The sequence below is a fragment of the Schistocerca americana genome, chromosome 2, assembly GCF_021461395.2.
Source record: "Schistocerca americana isolate TAMUIC-IGC-003095 chromosome 2, iqSchAmer2.1, whole genome shotgun sequence".
Classification (NCBI taxonomy): Eukaryota; Metazoa; Arthropoda; class Insecta; order Orthoptera; family Acrididae; genus Schistocerca; species Schistocerca americana.
In genome coordinates, this window is record NC_060120.1 from 352,842,508 (window position 1) to 352,857,089 (window position 14,582).

General features: G+C 49.2%; 15 non-coding genes across 15 annotated transcripts; 5 read left to right on the forward strand and 10 right to left on the reverse strand.

The window, feature by feature from the left end:
* Positions 1 to 564: 564 nt before the first annotated feature.
* Positions 565 to 636, reverse strand: Trnap-ugg. Its single transcript has one exon. It is a non-coding gene; the product is annotated as a tRNA-Pro (tRNA).
* Positions 637 to 2,282: 1,646 nt separating this feature from the next.
* Trnap-cgg lies at positions 2,283 to 2,354 on the reverse strand. The gene has a single exon. It is a non-coding gene; the product is annotated as a tRNA-Pro (tRNA).
* A 235-nt stretch (positions 2,355 to 2,589) lies between these two features.
* On the forward strand, positions 2,590 to 2,662 carry Trnav-uac. The gene has a single exon. It is a non-coding gene; the product is annotated as a tRNA-Val (tRNA).
* Positions 2,663 to 3,263: 601 nt separating this feature from the next.
* On the reverse strand, positions 3,264 to 3,335 carry Trnap-agg. The gene has a single exon. It is a non-coding gene; the product is annotated as a tRNA-Pro (tRNA).
* Positions 3,336 to 4,982: 1,647 nt separating this feature from the next.
* On the reverse strand, positions 4,983 to 5,054 carry Trnap-cgg. The gene has a single exon. It is a non-coding gene; the product is annotated as a tRNA-Pro (tRNA).
* Positions 5,055 to 5,289: 235 nt separating this feature from the next.
* On the forward strand, positions 5,290 to 5,362 carry Trnav-uac. Its single transcript has one exon. It is a non-coding gene; the product is annotated as a tRNA-Val (tRNA).
* A 601-nt stretch (positions 5,363 to 5,963) lies between these two features.
* On the reverse strand, positions 5,964 to 6,035 carry Trnap-ugg. Its single transcript has one exon. It is a non-coding gene; the product is annotated as a tRNA-Pro (tRNA).
* Positions 6,036 to 7,678: 1,643 nt separating this feature from the next.
* On the reverse strand, positions 7,679 to 7,750 carry Trnap-cgg. Its single transcript has one exon. It is a non-coding gene; the product is annotated as a tRNA-Pro (tRNA).
* A 235-nt stretch (positions 7,751 to 7,985) lies between these two features.
* On the forward strand, positions 7,986 to 8,058 carry Trnav-uac. The gene has a single exon. It is a non-coding gene; the product is annotated as a tRNA-Val (tRNA).
* Positions 8,059 to 8,659: 601 nt separating this feature from the next.
* On the reverse strand, positions 8,660 to 8,731 carry Trnap-ugg. Its single transcript has one exon. It is a non-coding gene; the product is annotated as a tRNA-Pro (tRNA).
* Positions 8,732 to 10,377: 1,646 nt separating this feature from the next.
* Positions 10,378 to 10,449, reverse strand: Trnap-cgg. The gene has a single exon. It is a non-coding gene; the product is annotated as a tRNA-Pro (tRNA).
* Positions 10,450 to 10,684: 235 nt separating this feature from the next.
* On the forward strand, positions 10,685 to 10,757 carry Trnav-uac. The gene has a single exon. It is a non-coding gene; the product is annotated as a tRNA-Val (tRNA).
* A 601-nt stretch (positions 10,758 to 11,358) lies between these two features.
* Positions 11,359 to 11,430, reverse strand: Trnap-ugg. The gene has a single exon. It is a non-coding gene; the product is annotated as a tRNA-Pro (tRNA).
* A 1,878-nt stretch (positions 11,431 to 13,308) lies between these two features.
* On the forward strand, positions 13,309 to 13,381 carry Trnav-uac. Its single transcript has one exon. It is a non-coding gene; the product is annotated as a tRNA-Val (tRNA).
* A 601-nt stretch (positions 13,382 to 13,982) lies between these two features.
* Positions 13,983 to 14,054, reverse strand: Trnap-ugg. Its single transcript has one exon. It is a non-coding gene; the product is annotated as a tRNA-Pro (tRNA).
* Positions 14,055 to 14,582: the final 528 nt, after the last annotated feature.

Below are 14,582 nucleotides of genomic sequence, written 5' to 3' on the forward strand. Positions count from 1 at the left end.
GATGACCTCACGTCCGCGTATGCAGAGACAAGCAATGTTGTATGCTAGACGGATAGGGCGTCATTTTACTGTCAAATACTGTAGCTCTCTTATTGCACCGGTATTTGGTAACTGAGAACGCCCCTAGCTCCATTATGGCTGGCAAAATTTATAATCCGGTTCTTCAGGGCTACTTCAAGTGCGCTTGCTACTGGCTTTCCTGAGCTCACCCTACTCGCCTTGTCACAGCTCTGTCAAAGTGTGATGCTAACTAATAATGAGAAACTCTTAGCCACGCTCAATCTTACATGCCACCCCTTGGTTGTTGCCGTCGCTAGTAAGATGAGGGTAGACTGTCGCACAATTAAGCTGAATCTCCACTCACGGTGCACATATCCCGCAAAGACAACCTTGTTTTCCGTTGCATGCAAAATTACCGTCTGCCTTTCTACCGAATTCCACCTACGTACTTTACTGGTGCCGCATTCTTGTTATATCCACGTGCTATAACAGGCGTCTACTCTTCATTGAGGAGCTGCAACCGGGGCTGAGTTCCACCTACGCTTCAGCACGGTCAAAATGGCAGGGCTCGTCCGGGATTTGAACCCGGGACCTCCTGCACCCAAAGCAGGAATCATACCCCTAGACCAACGAGCCACCTGGCTGGAGCAGTCAAGTTAATCCCAAGTAGTGGGCCTCACAGGGAACACAAACTTTCACGCGAATTCGCAAGATAAACGCTTTCTGCAGGCAGCACTCACCACTGTTGAGAAGAATATTAAAGGCAACGAATAAAAAGCGAAATAACTTCATCGAGCACTGCTTATGAACAGCCGGCAGTGCCTCAGTTTCGGTATGTGGTTTCTCAGGGTTAAGAGGAGGCGAATGCACTAAACAAAAGAACATCGGGAAACCAAGCACCAACTCATAACGAAAAGATTGCAAAATATGCTGCAAGCAAAATTTCCAGAAGACGGATACTGAAGACGCCGCAGACAAAAGAATTATTCTATGCAGTAACGATTATCTAGGAAGCGTGAATTGCATGTGCTGCTCCACCACACAACTTCTTTTGATACTGTTTTACTTATTCTAAATTTTCATTACCTGATCGTCTCTAAAATACTGTGCGGTTATCACCTGGTTTCCAACAGCGATAGTAGTAAGTAAATCGACTACAAAGTCTTTCAAAGTAGGTCAGACACAAAAAAAAAAAAAAAAATCGGAGCTGCGTGTAGCTCATGTCATTCTGCTTTCAATCGTGAATCTCCGGCTGGGAGTAGTGGCGTACTTCTGTAATCCAAGCTTCTGGGAGGCCGTTGTGTGGGAGAGATCTGGAAACAACTACAGATTCGACCGTTCCACGAGCTCAGGAACGGCCGCGATGCCTTCATCGAGCTCTGCAGATCGACAGATGATAGTGAGGAAATTTCGGCAAGCGGTGGCTAAGGGTTAAGAGAAGCCAAACACACTAAACACAAGAAAGTCGGGAAACCGAAGCACACAACTCATAACGAAAAGATTGCGGAATGCAGTGCGAAAGCAAAACTTCGAGAAGACCAACTCTGAAGCCATCGGCGAGCTAGGAATTATTCCGCACAAGAAGCGATCATGTAGGAGGAGCGAGCCGAGGCTGTCGCTCGACCACACAATAAATTTTTGCTTAATCCCAATTTGCAGTACCGGTTCGACACTAGAATACTGCGCCTTGGTTCTTCCAAAAGCGATAGTAATAAGCACGTCGACTGCAGTGTCATTTGGGGTAGTGAGTCAGACATGGAGAGGATATGGGGCGGGTGGAATATGCAACGACAGGGGCATTGCAGGGCGGCCGCCGGCTCGTTGCGCTGTGGCGCACCGGTGCCGGCGGCGGCCTGGCTGGGCTGCTGGTGCCTCCATGTAGAGCTGCCGCGGAGCCCAGGCAAAGTGCCGCTAACGAAGCGATTGCCTTTGGTGACATCTTTTGCAATAACGACTGCGCGAATCGACGGTATCTCGTAAGGAAGGAAAGAGCAGCAGCTGCCGCCGAGCCCAGGCGCCGTGCCGAACACGCAGAAGGTCCCCGGCTCGATTGCGGGCGGAAACCCGTTTTCGTCGCACTCAGCAAGACACTTGCTACGATCTCTACTGTGACCATTTAAATCAACTTCAAACGTTCCATCAGCATGGTGCACATGGCTCAAATGAAACATGAAACGGTTTCAGAACTGGTTGTCGGATTTTAGCGCTGACTTGGAGGCCTGGAAATGCGCGAAACAGCCACCGCCATGCGATTTGTTACCACACCGTTGTACAAAACGCAAGGGCTCGTCCGGGATTTGAACCCGGGACCTCCTGCACCCGAAGCAGGAATCATACCCCTAGACCAACGAGCCTATTCGTTCCGAAAACGCACTGCATGTGAATGACGCCACCTTTGATGGTCTCACCATGTAGGGCTGCAGCTCAGCCAGCGTTCTCCCTGTCTGTCGCGGTTGGATTGTTTTCATCGACGTCTTTTACTGCAGGAACTTCGCGAATCGGAGGGAGCTCGTAGCCGATGCCCTTGCTAACACAGAAGAAAAACTGTTGCTATTACGAGTCTCCGGGTGGTACATGAAAAGAACCGTCGTTTCCGTGGTGTAGCGGTTATCACGTCTGCTTTACACGCAGAAGGTCCACGGTTCGATCCCGGGCGGGAACACAACAATTTTAATCTATATTTCGGATTTCATTTCCGAGATGACCTCACGTCCGCGTATGCAGAGACAAGCAATGTTGTATGCTAGACGGATAGGGCGTCATTTTACTGTCAAATACTGTAGCTCTCTTATTGCACCGGTATTTGGTAACTGAGAACGCCCCTAGCTCCATTATGGCTGGCAAAATTTATAATCCGGTTCTTCAGGGCTACTTCAAGTGCGCTTGCTACTGGCTTTCCTGAGCTCACCCTACTCGCCTTGTCACAGCTCTGTCAAAGTGTGATGCTAACTAATAATGAGAAACTCTTAGCCACGCTCAATCTTACATGCCACCCCTTGGTTGTTGCCGTCGCTAGTAAGATGAGGGTAGACTGTCGCACAATTAAGCTGAATCTCCACTCACGGTGCACATATCCCGCAAAGACAACCTTGTTTTCCGTTGCATGCAAAATTACCGTCTGCCTTTCTACCGAATTCCACCTACGTACTTTACTGGTGCCGCATTCTTGTTATATCCACGTGCTATAACAGGCGTCTACTCTTCATTGAGGAGCCGCAACCGGGGCTGAGTTCCACCTACGCTTCAGCACGGTCAAAATGGCAGGGCTCGTCCGGGATTTGAACCCGGGACCTCCTGCACCCTCAGCAGGAATCATACCCCTAGACCAACGAGCCACCTGGCTGGAGCAGTCAAGTTAATCCCAAGTAGTGGGCCTCACAGGGAACACAAACTTTCACGCGAATTCGCAAGATAAACGCTTTCTGCAGGCAGCACTCACCACTGTTGAGAAGAATATTAAAGGCAACGAATAAAAAGCGAAATAACTTCATCGAGCACTGCTTATGAACAGCCGGCAGTGCCTCAGTTTCGGTATGTGGTTTCTCAGGGTTAAGAGGAGGCGAATGCACTAAACAAAAGAACATCGGGAAACCAAGCACCAACTCATAACGAAAAGATTGCAAAATATACTGCAAGCAAAATTTCCAGAAGACGGATACTGAAGACGCCGCAGACAAAAGAATTATTCTATGCAGTAACGATTATCTAGGAAGCGTGAATTGCATGTGCTGCTCCACCACACAACTTCTTTTGATACTGTTTTACTTATTCTAAATTTTCATTACCTGATCGTCTCTAAAATACTGTGCGGTTATCACCTGGTTTCCAACAGCGATAGTAGTAAGTAAATCGACTACAAAGTCTTTCAAAGTAGGTCAGACACAAAAAAAAAAAAAAAAAATCGGAGCTGCGTGTAGCTCATGTCATTCTGCTTTCAATCGTGAATCTCCGGCTGGGAGTAGTGGCGTACTTCTGTAATCCAAGCTTCTGGGAGGCCGTTGTGTGGGAGAGATCTGGAAACAACTACAGATTCGACCGTTCCACGAGCTCAGGAACGGCCGCGATGCCTTCATCGAGCTCTGCAGATCGACAGATGATAGTGAGGAAATTTCGGCAAGCGGTGGCTAAGGGTTAAGAGAAGCCAAACACACTAAACACAAGAAAGTCGGGAAACCGAAGCACACAACTCATAACGAAAAGATTGCGGAATGCAGTGCGAAAGCAAAACTTCGAGAAGACCAACTCTGAAGCCATCGGCGAGCTAGGAATTATTCCGCACAAGAAGCGATCATGTAGGAGGAGCGAGCCGAGGCTGTCGCTCGACCACACAATAAATTTTTGCTTAATCCCAATTTGCAGTACCGGTTCGACACTAGAATACTGCGCCTTGGTTCTTCCAAAAGCGATAGTAATAAGCACGTCGACTGCAGTGTCATTTGGGGTAGTGAGTCAGACATGGAGAGGATATGGGGCGGGTGGAATATGCAACGACAGGGGCATTGCAGGGCGGCCGCCGGCTCGTTGCGCTGTGGCGCACCGGTGCCGGCGGCGGCCTGGCTGGGCTGCTGGTGCCTCCATGTAGAGCTGCCGCGCAGCCCAGGCAAAGTGCCGCTAACGAAGCGATTGCCTTTGGTGACATCTTTTGCAATAACGACTGCGCGAATCGACGGTATCTCGTAAGGAAGGAAAGAGCAGCAGCTGCCGCCGAGCCCAGGCGCCGTGCCGAACACGCAGAAGGTCCCCGGCTCGATTGCGGGCGGAAACCCGTTTTCGTCGCACTCAGCAAGACACTTGCTACGATCTCTACTGTGACCATTTAAATCAACTTCAAACGTTCCATCAGCAGGGTGCACATGGCTCAAATGAAACATGAAACGGTTTCAGAACTGGTTGTCGGATTTTAGCGCTGACTTGGAGGCCTGGAAATGCGCGAAACAGCCACCGCCATGCGATTTGTTACCACACCGTTGTACAAAACGCAAGGGCTCGTCCGGGATTTGAACCCGGGACCTCCTGCACCCGAAGCAGGAATCATACCCCTAGACCAACGAGCCTATTCGTTCCGAAAACGCACTGCATGTGAATGACGCCACCTTTGATGGTCTCACCATGTAGGGCTGCAGCTCAGCCAGCGTTCTCCCTGTCTGTCGCGGTTGGATTGTTTTCATCGACGTCTTTTACTGCAGGAACTTCGCGAATCGGAGGGAGCTCGTAGCCGATGCCCTTGCTAACACAGAAGAAAAACTGTTGCTATTACGACTCTCCGGGTGGTACATGAAAAGAACCGTCGTTTCCGTGGTGTAGCGGTTATCACGTCTGCTTTACACGCAGAAGGTCCCCGGTTCGATCCCGGGCGGGAACACAACAATTTTAATCTATATTTCGGATTTCATTTCCGAGATGACCTCACGTCCGCGTATGCAGAGACAAGCAATGTTGTATGCTAGACGGATAGGGCGTCATTTTACTGTCAAATACTGTAGCTCTCTTATTGCACCGGTATTTGGTAACTGAGAACGCCCCTAGCTCCATTATGGCTGGCAAAATTTATAATCCGGTTCTTCAGGGCTACTTCAAGTGCGCTTGCTACTGGCTTTCCTGAGCTCACCCTACTCGCCTTGTCACAGCTCTGTCAAAGTGTGATGCTAACTAATAATGAGAAACTCTTAGCCACGCTCAATCTTACATGCCACCCCTTGGTTGTTGCCGTCGCTACTAAGATGAGGGTAGACTGTCGCACAATTAAGCTGAATCTCCACTCACGGTGCACATATCCCGCAAAGACAACCTTGTTTTCCGTTGCATGCAAAATTACCGTCTGCCTTTCTACCGAATTCCACCTACGTACTTTACTGGTGCCGCATTCTTGTTATATCCACGTGCTATAACAGGCATCTACTCTTCATTGAGAAGCTGCAACCGGGGCTGAGTTCCACCTACGCTTCAGCACGGTCAAAATGGCAGGGCTCGTCCGGGATTTGAACACGGGACGTCCTGCACCCAAAGCAGGAATCATACCCCTAGACCAACGAGCCACCTGGCTGGAGCAGTCAAGTTAATCCCAAGTAGTGGGCCTCACAGGGAACACAAACTTTCACGCGAATTCGCAAGATAAACGCTTTCTGCAGGCAGCACTCACCACTGTTGAGAAGAATATTAAAGGCAACGAATAAAAAGCGAAATAACTTCATCGAGCACTGCTTATGAACAGCCGGCAGTGCCTCAGTTTCGGTATGTGGTTTCTCAGGGTTAAGAGGAGGCGAATGCACTAAACAAAAGAACATCGGGAAACCAAGCACCAACTCATAACGAAAAGATTGCAAAATATACTGCAAGCAAAATTTCCAGAAGACGGATACTGAAGACGCCGCAGACAAAAGAATTATTCTATGCAGTAACGATTATCTAGGAAGCGTGAATTGCATGTGCTGCTCCACCACACAACTTCTTTTGATACTGTTTTACTTATTCTAAATTTTCATTACCTGATCGTCTCTAAAATACTGTGCGGTTATCACCTGGTTTCCAACAGCGATAGTAGTAAGTAAATGGACTACAAAGTGTTTCAAAGTAGGTCAGACACAAAAAAAAAAAAAATCGGAGCTGCGTGTAGCTCATGTCATTCTGCTTTCAATCGTGAATCTCCGGCTGGGAGTAGTGGCGTACTTCTGTAATCCAAGCTTCTGGGAGGCCGTTGTGTGGGAGAGATCTGGAAACAACTACAGATTCGACCGTTCCACGAGCTCAGGAACGGCCGCGATGCCTTCATCGAGCTCTGCAGATCGACAGATGATAGTGTGGAAATTTCGGCAAGCGGTGGCTAAGGGTTAAGAGAAGCCAAACACACTAAACACAAGAAAGTCGGGAAACCGAAGCACACAACTCATAACGAAAAGATTGCGGAATGCAGTGCGAAAGCAAAACTTCGAGAAGATCAACTCTGAAGCCATCGGCGAGCTAGGAATTATTCCGCACAAGAAGCGATCATGTAGGAGGAGCGAGCCGAGGCTGTCGCTCGACCACACAATAAATTTTTGCTTAATCCCAATTTGCAGTACCGGTTCGACACTAGAATACTGCGCCTTGGTTCTTCCAAAAGCGATAGTAATAAGCACGTCGACTGCAGTGTCATTTGGGGTAGTGAGTCAGACATGGAGAGGATATGGGGCGGGTGGAATATGCAACGACAGGGGCATTGCAGGGCGGCCGCCGGCTCGTTGCGCTGTGGCGCACCGGTGCCGGCGGCGGCCTGGCTGGGCTGCTGGTGCCTCCATGTAGAGCTGCCGCCGAGCCCAGGCAAAGTGCCGCTAACGAAGCGATTGCCTTTGGTGACATCTTTTGCAATAACGACTGCGCGAATCGACGGTATCTCGTAAGGAAGGAAAGAGCAGCAGCTGCCGCCGAGCCCAGGCGCCGTGCCGAACACGCAGAAGGTCCCCGGCTCGATTGCGGGCGGAAACCCGTTTTCGTCGCACTCAGCAAGACACTTGCTACGATCTCTACTGTGACCATTTAAATCAACTTCAAACGTTCCATCAGCAGGGTGCACATGGCTCAAATGAAACATGAAACGGTTTCAGAACTGGTTGTCGGATTTTAGCGCTGACTTGGAGGCCTGGAAATGCGCGAAACAGCCACCGCCATGCGATTTGTTACCACACCGTTGTACAAAACGCAAGGGCTCGTCCGGAATTTGAACCCGGAACCTCCTGCACCCGAAGCAGGAATCATACCCCTAGACCAACGAGCCTATTCGTTCCGAAAACGCACTGCATGTGAATGACGCCACCTTTGATGGTCTCACCATGTAGGGCTGCAGCTCAGCCAGCGTTCTCCCTGTCTGTCGCGGTTGGATTGTTTTCATCGACGTCTTTTACTGCAGGAACTTCGCGAATCGGAGGGAGCTCGTAGCCGATGCCCTTGCTAACACAGAAGAAAAACTGTTGCTATTACGAGTCTCCGGGTGGTACATGAAAAGAACCGTCGTTTCCGTGGTGTAGCGGTTATCACGTCTGCTTTACACGCAGAAGGTCCCCGGTTCGATCCCGGGCGGGAACACAACAATTTTAATCTATATTTCGGATTTCATTTCCGAGATGACCTCACGTCCGCGTATGCAGAGACAAGCAATGTTGTATGCTAGACGGATAGGGCGTCATTTTACTGTCAAATACTGTAGCTCTCTTATTGCACCGGTATTTGGTAACTGAGAACGCCCCTAGCTCCATTATGGCTGGCAAAATTTATAATCCGGTTCTTCAGGGCTACTTCAAGTGCGCTTGCTACTGGCTTTCCTGAGCTCACCCTACTCGCCTTGTCACAGCTCTGTCAAAGTGTGATGCTAACTAATAATGAGAAACTCTTAGCCACGCTCAATCTTACATGCCACCCCTTGGTTGTTGCCGTCGCTAGTAAGATGAGGGTAGACTGTCGCACAATTAAGCTGAATCTCCACTCACGGTGCACATATCCCGCAAAGACAACCTTGTTTTCCGTTGCATGCAAAATTACCGTCTGCCTTTCTACCGAATTCCACCTACGTACTTTACTGGTGCCGCATTCTTGTTATATCCACGTGCTATAACAGGCGTCTACTCTTCATTGAGGAGCTGCAACCGGGGCTGAGTTCCACCTACGCTTCAGCACGGTCAAAATGGCAGGGCTCGTCCGGGATTTGAACCCGGGACCTCCTGCACCCAAAGCAGGAATCATACCCCTAGACCAACGAGCCACCTGGCTGGAGCAGTCAAGTTAATCCCAAGTAGTGGGCCTCACAGGGAACACAAACTTTCACGCGAATTCGCAAGATAAACGCTTTCTGCAGGCAGCACTCACCACTGTTGAGAAGAATATTAAAGGCAACGAATAAAAAGCGAAATAACTTCATCGAGCACTGCTTATGAACAGCCGGCAGTGCCTCAGTTTCGGTATGTGGTTTCTCAGGGTTAAGAGGAGGCGAATGCACTAAACAAAAGAACATCGGGAAACCAAGCACCAACTCATAACGAAAAGATTGCAAAATATACTGCAAGCAAAATTTCCAGAAGACGGATACTGAAGACGCCGCAGACAAAAGAATTATTCTATGCAGTAACGATTATCTAGGAAGCGTGAATTGCATGTGCTGCTCCACCACACAACTTCTTTTGATACTGTTTTACTTATTCTAAATTTTCATTACCTGATCGTCTCTAAAATACTGTGCGGTTATCACCTGGTTTCCAACAGCGATAGTAGTAAGTAAATCGACTACAAAGTCTTTCAAAGTAGGTCAGACACAAAAAAAAAAAAAAAAATCGGAGCTGCGTGTAGCTCATGTCATTCTGCTTTCAATCGTGAATCTCCGGCTGGGAGTAGTGGCGTACTTCTGTAATCCAAGCTTCTGGGAGGCCGTTGTGTGGGAGAGATCTGGAAACAACTACAGATTCGACCGTTCCACGAGCTCAGGAACGGCCGCGATGCCTTCATCGAGCTCTGCAGATCGACAGATGATAGTGTGGAAATTTCGGCAAGCGGTGGCTAAGGGTTAAGAGAAGCCAAACACACTAAACACAAGAAAGTCGGGAAACCGAAGCACACAACTCATAACGAAAAGATTGCGGAATGCAGTGCGAAAGCAAAACTTCGAGAAGACCAACTCTGAAGCCATCGGCGAGCTAGGAATTATTCCGCACAAGAAGCGATCATGTAGGAGGAGCGAGCCGAGGCTGTCGCTCGACCACACAATAAATTTTTGCTTAATCCCAATTTGCAGTACCGGTTCGACACTAGAATACTGCGCCTTGGTTCTTCCAAAAGCGATAGTAATAAGCACGTCGACTGCAGTGTCATTTGGGGTAGTGAGTCAGACATGGAGAGGATATGGGGCGGGTGGAATATGCAACGACAGGGGCATTGCAGGGCGGCCGCCGGCTCGTTGCGCTGTGGCGCACCGGTGCCGGCGGCGGCCTGGCTGGGCTGCTGGTGCCTCCATGTAGAGCTGCCGCCGAGCCCAGGCAAAGTGCCGCTAACGAAGCGATTGCCTTTGGTGACATCTTTTGCAATAACGACTGCGCGAATCGACGGTATCTCGTAAGGAAGGAAAGAGCAGCAGCTGCCGCCGAGCCCAGGCGCCGTGCCGAACACGCAGAAGGTCCCCGGCTCGATTGCGGGCGGAAACCCGTTTTCGTCGCACTCAGCAAGACACTTGCTACGATCTCTACTGTGACCATTTAAATCAACTTCAAACGTTCCATCAGCAGGGTGCACATGGCTCAAATGAAACATGAAACGGTTTCAGAACTGGTTGTCGGATTTTAGCGCTGACTTGGAGGCCTGGAAATGCGCGAAACAGCCACCGCCATGCGATTTGTTACCACACCGTTGTACAAAACGCAAGGGCTCGTCCGGAATTTGAACCCGGAACCTCCTGCACCCGAAGCAGGAATCATACCCCTAGACCAACGAGCCTATTCGTTCCGAAAACGCACTGCATGTGAATGACGCCACCTTTGATGGTCTCACCATGTAGGGCTGCAGCTCAGCCAGCGTTCTCCCTGTCTGTCGCGGTTGGATTGTTTTCATCGACGTCTTTTACTGCAGGAACTTCGCGAATCGGAGGGAGCTCGTAGCCGATGCCCTTGCTAACACAGAAGAAAAACTGTTGCTATTACGAGTCTCCGGGTGGTACATGAAAAGAACCGTCGTTTCCGTGGTGTAGCGGTTATCACGTCTGCTTTACACGCAGAAGGTCCCCGGTTCGATCCCGGGCGGGAACACAACAATTTTAATCTATATTTCGGATTTCATTTCCGAGATGACCTCACGTCCGCGTATGCAGAGACAAGCAATGTTGTATGCTAGACGGATAGGGCGTCATTTTACTGTCAAATACTGTAGCTCTCTTATTGCACCGGTATTTGGTAACTGAGAACGCCCCTAGCTCCATTATGGCTGGCAAAATTTATAATCCGGTTCTTCAGGGCTACTTCAAGTGCGCTTGCTACTGGCTTTCCTGAGCTCACCCTACTCGCCTTGTCACAGCTCTGTCAAAGTGTGATGCTAACTAATAATGAGAAACTCTTAGCCACGCTCAATCTTACATGCCACCCCTTGGTTGTTGCCGTCGCTAGTAAGATGAGGGTAGACTGTCGCACAATTAAGCTGAATCTCCACTCACGGTGCACATATCCCGCAAAGACAACCTTGTTTTCCGTTGCATGCAAAATTACCGTCTGCCTTTCTACCGAATTCCACCTACGTACTTTACTGGTGCCGCATTCTTGTTATATCCACGTGCTATAACAGGCGTCTACTCTTCATTGAGGAGCTGCAACCGGGGCTGAGTTCCACCTACGCTTCAGCACGGTCAAAATGGCAGGGCTCGTCCGGGATTTGAACCCGGGACCTCCTGCACCCAAAGCAGGAATCATACCCCTAGACCAACGAGCCACCTGGCTGGAGCAGTCAAGTTAATCCCAAGTAGTGGGCCTCACAGGGAACACAAACTTTCACGCGAATTCGCAAGATAAACGCTTTCTGCAGGCAGCACTCACCACTGTTGAGAAGAATATTAAAGGCAACGAATAAAAAGCGAAATAACTTCATCGAGCACTGCTTATGAACAGCCGGCAGTGCCTCAGTTTCGGTATGTGGTTTCTCAGGGTTAAGAGGAGGCGAATGCACTAAACAAAAGAACATCGGGAAACCAAGCACCAACTCATAACGAAAAGATTGCAAAATATACTGCAAGCAAAATTTCCAGAAGACGGATACTGAAGACGCCGCAGACAAAAGAATTATTCTATGCAGTAACGATTATCTAGGAAGCGTGAATTGCATGTGCTGCTCCACCACACAACTTCTTTTGATACTGTTTTACTTATTCTAAATTTTCATTACCTGATCGTCTCTAAAATACTGTGCGGTTATCACCTGGTTTCCAACAGCGATAGTAGTAAGTAAATCGACTACAAAGTCTTTCAAAGTAGGTCAGACACAAAAAAAAAAAAAAAAATCGGAGCTGCGTGTAGCTCATGTCATTCTGCTTTCAATCGTGAATCTCCGGCTGGGAGTAGTGGCGTACTTCTGTAATCCAAGCTTCTGGGAGGCCGTTGTGTGGGAGAGATCTGGAAACAACTACAGATTCGACCGTTCCACGAGCTCAGGAACGGCCGCGATGCCTTCATCGAGCTCTGCAGATCGACAGATGATAGTGTGGAAATTTCGGCAAGCGGTGGCTAAGGGTTAAGAGAAGCCAAACACACTAAACACAAGAAAGTCGGGAAACCGAAGCACACAACTCATAACGAAAAGATTGCGGAATGCAGTGCGAAAGCAAAACTTCGAGAAGACCAACTCTGAAGCCATCGGCGCGCTAGGAATTATTCCGCACAAGAAGCGAGGGTGTCGCTCGACCACACAATTAATTTTTGCTTATTCCAAGTTTGCAATACCGGTTCGACACTAGAATACTGCGCCTTGGTTCTTCCAAAAGCGATAGTAATAAGCACGTCGACTGCAGTGTCATTTGGGGTAGTGAGTCAGACATGGAGAGGATATGGGGCGGGTGGAATATGCAACGACAGGGGCATTGCAGGGCGGCCGCCGGCTCGTTGCGCTGTGGCGCACCGGTGCCGGCGGCGGCCTGGCTGGGCTGCTGGTGCCTCCATGTAGAGCTGCCGCCGAGCCCAGGCAAAGTGCCGCTAACGAAGCGATTGCCTTTGGTGACATCTTTTGCAATAACGACTGCGCGAATCGACGGTATCTCGTAAGGAAGGAAAGAGCAGCAGCTGCCGCCGAGCCCAGGCGCCGTGCCGAACACGCAGAAGGTCCCCGGCTCGATTGCGGGCGGAAACCCGTTTTCGTCGCACTCAGCAAGACACTTGCTACGATCTCTACTGTGACCATTTAAATCAACTTCAAACGTTCCATCAGCAGGGTGCACATGGCTCAAATGAAACAGTTTCAGAACTGGTTGTCGGATTTTAGCGCTGACTTGGAGGCCTGGAAATGCGCGAAACAGCCGACGCCATGCGATTTGTTACCGACCTCCTGCACCCGAAGCAGGAATCATACCCCTAGACCAACGAGCCTATTTGTTCCGAAAACGCACTGCATGTGAATGACGCCACCTTTGATGGTCTCACCATGTAGGGCTGCAGCTCAGCCAGCGTTCTCCCTGTCTGTCGCGGTTGGATTGTTTTAATCCACGTCTTTTACCATAGGACCTTCACGAATCGGAGGGAACTCGTAGCCGATGCCCTTGCTAACACAGAAGAAAAACTGTTGCTATTACGAGTCTCCGGGTAGTACATGAAAAGAACCGTCGTTTCCGTGGTGTAGCGGTTATCACGTCTGCTTTACACGCAGGAGGTCCCCGGTTCGATCCCGGGCGGGAACACAGCAATTTTAATCTATATTTCGGATTTCATTTCCGAGATGACCTCACGTCCGCGTATGCAGAGACAAGCAATGTTGTATGCTAGACGGATAGGGCGTCATTTTACTGTCAAATACTGTTGCTCTCTTATTGCACCGGTATTTGGTAACTGAGAACGCCCCTAGCTCCATTATGGCTGGCAAAATTTATAATCCGGTTCTTCAGGGCAACTTCAAGTGCGCTTGCTACTGGCTTTCCTGAGCTCACCCTACTCGCCATGTTACAGCTCTGTCAAAGTGTGATGCTAACTAATAATGAGAAACTCTTAGCCACGCTCAATCTTACATGCCACCCCTTGGTTGTTGCCGTCGCTAGTAAGATGAGGGTAGACTGTCGCACAATTAAGCTGAATCTCCACTCACGGTGCACATATCCCGCAAAGACAACCTTGTTTTCCGTTGCATGCAAAATTACCGTCTGCCTTTCTACCGAATTCCACCTACGTACTTTACTGGTGCCGCATTCTTGTTATATCCACGTGCTATAACAGGCGTCAACTCTTCATTGAGGAGCTGCAACCGGGGCTGAGTTCCACCTACTCTTCAGCACGGTCAAAATGGCAGGGCTCGTCCGGGATTTGAACCCGGGACCTCCTGCACCCAAAGCAGGAATCATACCCCTAGACCAACGAGCCACCTGGCTGAAGCAGTCAAGTTAATCCCAAGTAGTGGGCCTCACAGGGAACACAAACTTTCACGCGAATTCGCAAGATAAACGCTTTCTGCAGGCAGCACTCACCACTGATGAGAAGAATATTAAAGGTAACGAATAAAAAGCGAAATAACTTCATCGAGCACTGCTTATGAACGGCCGGCAGTGCCTCAGTTTCGGTATGTGGTTTCTCAGGGTTAAGAGAAGGCGAATGCACTAAACAAAAAAACATCGGGAAACCAAGCACCAACTCATAACGAAAAGATTGCACAATATACTGCAAGCAAAACTTCCAGAAGACGGATACTGAAGACGCCGCAGACAAAAGAATTATTCTATGCAGTAACGATTATCTAGGAAGCGTGAATTGCATGTGCTGCTCCACCACACAACTTCTTTTGATACTGTTTTACTTATTCTAAATTTTCATTACCTGATCGTCTCTAAAATACTGTGCGGTTATCACCTGGTTTCCAACAGCGATAGTAGTAAGTAAATCGACTACAAAGTC